Source organism: Mus caroli, unplaced genomic scaffold, assembly GCF_900094665.2.
Source record: "Mus caroli unplaced genomic scaffold, CAROLI_EIJ_v1.1 scaffold_8564_U1_1, whole genome shotgun sequence".
In the NCBI taxonomy this organism is placed as follows: domain Eukaryota; kingdom Metazoa; phylum Chordata; class Mammalia; order Rodentia; family Muridae; genus Mus; species Mus caroli.
The window spans coordinates 31,973-36,993 of record NW_018388598.1 but is presented as its reverse complement, the minus strand read 5'-3'; positions in this window follow the sequence as shown (position 1 = coordinate 36,993).

The window sequence follows — 5,021 nt, the reverse complement described above, 5'->3', positions numbered from 1 at the left end:
TCCTGCACACTGCCTTCCTCCCAGTCACCCCCCCACCCTGCAATTCTTCCTCCAGTCCCCCCTCCCCTTCTCCTCTGAGTGGATGGGCCACATTGTATTACCTAAATTTGGTAGTACAATGTATTTCGTAGGACACATGTAGTATCTTGGTTTCACAGTAAGTTCAAATTTTTATTCAGATTCTTGATTGCCTGGTGTGTGGACCCAAAAACTGGGCCTGTCAGACTCTTGGCAATGGTCTACAATTGATTACCTCACTGTTCATTCTTTTCTTTTTTTTTTTAAGATTTATTTATTATTATACATAAGTACACTGTAGCTGACTTCAGACATACCAGAAGAGGGCATCAGATCTCATTACTGGTGGTTGTGAGTCACCATGTGATTGCTGGGATTTGAACTCATGATCTTCGGAAGAACAGTCAGTGCTCTTACCCGCTGAGATATCTCGCCAGCCCTCACTGTTCATTCTTAATATTACATACTGTCAAAGCAGCGAAGTTATCTACTTCCTTTGGTCCTGTCCCTTTCTGGGCTGTGACTACAGTACTTTCAGAGTTCCTGAACTAGAATCCTGAGCTTGAAGGTGTATACTGTGTGCCTTCAGCACATTCTAACCCTAAGGAGCATGCTTATGCCACTCAAGAATCACTGGCCAATCAGGGCATCCGGGCAGGCCAATCAGGAAAATAGGAGGGTTCTTCTGAGTACTATCTGCCATACTGGAGGTTCAGCTCTATGGTGAGCCTGTGACTGCTGCCTCTAACCTGAAAGAGCAGGGCCATGAACATTTGAAGATGGGGAAGTGGACACTTCCCTTGGCTGGGTGAGAACCAGTGGTCAGATGTGCTGAGCCATCTCTCCAGCCCCAAGTTAAACACTTTAAAAAGTTGCCTTGGATGAATGAATGAATGGATGGATGGATGGATGGATGGATGGATGGATGGGTGGATGGGTGGATGGATGGGTGGGTGGATGGGGCAGAATCTTCAAACAGTCTTATTCTGAGGTTAGAAAAGATCAGCAGGCATGTTCATATTGGAACCTTAACTACAGTGCTGTTAGGTGATGTTTCCTTGATATTTTCTGTATTTGTGTTCTCTGTCCTTTATGTAGGGGAGAGTTGTGGCATGGATCTATCTTTTACAACTCTTTTCTAGATCTTACATTATNGACTAGAAGATAGTTTTGCTCTGTAAATCTCCATCAGCCTCAGTGGCTAAACTTGCAAGGTCCTGTCCCCCATTAAAGTGTTCAAAGTATAACTTGGGGGCTGAACCTAAAAGGACTTATTGATGACATCATATGTGGAATTCATACTGTTTCCTAGGCTGGGTCTTCTTTGGGCATCAGCCCGAGCTGAATAAGTGATCTCTCCCTGGGNAAGATGTTAATTCCACACCAGCTGTACCTCCAGGCTTTAAATAATGTTTCTGATAGAAGCTTTCCTATGTTGAGTCAGGTAGCATTCATTCCGCTCTGTTTTTTCCCAGTACAATAACATTGAGCTCCTATTGACTAAACCAATTAAATACTTAAGTCTAAATCTCTACCACCACTGTGTTTTTAAATTACTGGCTGAGTCATGTATGTAATCAACTTTTTATTATAGTAAGAGGAACAGGATTTGCATGAAGGGCATAGCTTATGCATTCACACCAGAAGATAAGGGAGTTTATCATGATCCCTACTGGGGAAACAGTGTAGTAGGCCTGGCTAGGGAGAACCCTTCTTTATTCTGGAGCTTTTGAATTGACAAAAACATTGTTTAATCTAGGCCACAGCTTCTGGTAGCATCCTACATTTATTTTTATTTTTTTTTTTTTCACTTCTTTAGATGAGTTTTATTTGGTGGATTTAAATCAAAGCACAATGCATCTTTTGAATATGCACTGATCAGTTTTTATGTGGCGTTCCTGAGTGGAACATTGATCATAGATTTGGGGCAGCAGGCTTGGGGGAATAAAGGGAGTGAGAGAAAACCTGCGTCCTGCCAGAGTTCGGTGCTCTGGGCCGGCAGACGTGGGAGGACTGCCTCATGCTTTCCACATGGCCCAGGTTGGTGTCTGGCTGTGGGAAGCCACGGAACCCAGTCTGCTGGGTGGTAGACAAGGGGCAGTCCGAGGTCTCTGGGCATCACTGAGGCCAGAGATAACAGGTTCTCATTCTCCAGCATCCCAGACACTGCTGGACACCATGGAAGAGCTGAGAACAAAATGGGGGCTCAGGAGCTGCTCAGTCATCCCCAGGGCCTAAGGGAGGAGAGGGCAGAGGGAGAGGGGGCACTGGGTGCTTCCCACACTGGTGAGAGTCTTTAGTCCAGAGTGCAAGAAGGCCTTCCAGCTGGAGGTTAGATGCAGCTCTTTAGGAGAAAGCCTATCCCATCGTTCAAGCACAGCAGGTCTTGATGAGCAGAGACAGTCTATGGTTTTAGAGTTTTATTGTAGAAAGACAGGGAGAAAGAGAAAATAGAAAGAGTGAGACCAGCCATGGACACATAGAGAGAAAGGGGAAGGGAGGGAGAGTAGAAAGGTGAGAGCTTAAAGAGAGCATCCTACATTTATAAAGGATATTGAAGATGCTCGCTCCCTCTCTTTTTCTGTTTGCCATAATCTGGCAAGAGAGATCAGTTGATTTTTCTAGCATTAGAGGTTCCATCTTTGGAATCAAGGTATATGCGGAAGGCCAGTTGAGACATACAGGCACTACTGTATCCTTCAACTTTCCATTTCCAGTTAGTTTCCTAGTTGGACCACATTCTGCGAGCCATTCTTATATATCCACTTTCTACATACAAAGGGAGATCCATACTATCAGTTCTGTTCAAGTGGAAATTCTTTAATAATACAGATGTTTTTTCACCTTTTCACTCAGGAAGATGTGCTGGCTAACAGTAGTGCTCCACAGTGATTGGAATCCATTTCCTCACTTCCTGCTTTTCTCCCAGGGTTGTCTGGAGAATCATATTGAAAGGGCAAGATAAACCCTATTTTTCTCTATCTAAGGAGCCCTTTTGTTGCCATTTGAGGACTAATCCTTATTTCAAAAAGGTGCCAGCTTAAGAAATAAACTGAAAATCCCAAAAGTAAGTCATAAGACACCAGGTTTAGGAACAGACCATAAGATCCAGAAGAATATGGTAGAACCCCCTTCCAGAGACCAGACTGGGGATATCTACAGAAATGGGGAACGATCTGAGAATGGTCCATCTGGGCTGGGCAGCCCTGTTTCATCATATGGTTAAAAGTTCATGACATAGGAATGCAGATCACTGACAACCTGTGACCCCTAGCCCTACCAATGAAATTTTAGACTACACTATCCTTCTTGAGGGTTCCACCTGTTTCCTATAAGGAGGTCCTCATACCTTTGTCTGGGGTCGCCATTTCAAAGAATGCTGGTTGTTTCTCCAGAATGAGTGCTTTTTCTTTTTGCATATTGTCTGATCTGGGGTGTTCAGTGATTTTTCCACCCTTTCAATATGTAATAGGTGAATATTAGCTGCAGTATTCCTGAGATCAGTGCAAAATCACAAAAACAAATATCACATTTTATATCTTAAAATGACGCATTTATTGATAATATGCATGGAACCATTCTGCATGTGGTTCATACAGTTCACTCTGCACCAAGATGAATAATGAACTGTGCAAGCTACCCATCTGGATTCTAGTAAGAGGAAGAGAGTCAGAGCAGGGCAGGGAGAAGAAGAAAAGGATGAAGAGGAGCGGGAGGAAGAGGAGGGGTGGAGGAACATTCGGGAGATATGATGATGAGGAAGAACAATAGGATGAAGAGGAGGAGGAGGAAATAGAGGAGGAGGAGGAACAGGAGCAAGAGGGGAGGAGGAGGATTAGGAAGTGGAGGAGGAACAGCAGGAGGAAGAGGAGAGGGGGAGGATTACGAAATGGAGGGAGAAGATATTTGTGCTCAGTGCTGGTAACAGAAAGCTCGGCTTTTGGAGGACAGGCACATGTAATACTGAAACAAAGATTTTGCAAATCTGAAAAGTGTGAAGTCCTGGACTGATTTCCTGGGGTAGGAAGCCCTAAGAGGCAAGCTTTCAGCACAGTCTATTCTTAAGGCCAGTGCTCTTGTCATTGGCCAATCAGGGCCTCCTGTAAAACCATCCAACCAGACGAAGAGGAGGCCTCTTCCAGATGCTTTGTTCCCTGTTGCAGGTTCAGCAGCATAGTAAAGCAGGCTTCTATGGTTGCTGTGATGTACTTTGACCTCTGAGGCTGGGTGCCTTTGAAGAGTGTAGGCGAGCTACTAAGTCTCATCATGGTGAGCATGTGACCACTGCCACTAACCTAAAGGAGCAGTGGGGTGAGAAGCAGGAATCCTGATAGTGGGCTCTCCCCTGGGTTAGGTGGAAAGTAACAGCCAGCTGTGCAATTCTTGAGGTCTTAGGCACTAGATGTACTCAGTGGTGGCATCTTAACAACTTCATTATGGGAGCTTCATCTGCACAAAGCATTTGAAGCAAGGGCTTGCCATGTAGAAACATCCTTAGCAAGATGCCAAATTCGGAGAGTCCGAGATTCTCTGGTATCTTCTAAATATTGTACCCTGGCCGCCATTTAAAGATCCATTTGGAGTTAATCTTGTGGCAGTTGTAAACCCAACTCATGAACTCCAAATTTATGCTGTGATAAGAAGCATAGAGTAGAATCTCTGATTGAAAAGACTTTCCAATAATAAGAAAATGGGAAGTCACATTTAGTTGAGGGAGGGACTGCCTCCTAAACACCCACAGAGAAGTAGTATGGTAACCAGGCATCTGAGAGACTATGATGCTAGGATACATGGGGTTGTTCATCAGCATTGTGGGGAAATATTGCTCCAGGTCATAACAAAGGAGACAACCCTGATTAACAAATAGGCCCTTTCCCAGGTCACAGACCAGCCCTTTAACAAGCTGCTCAATGAAGTATTGCAGGCTCACAACCAACACTAAGGCCTAGTGTGCCATAAAGGACCATTTTTTTTTTCTTGAAAAAGCATAGTTCTGCCACATG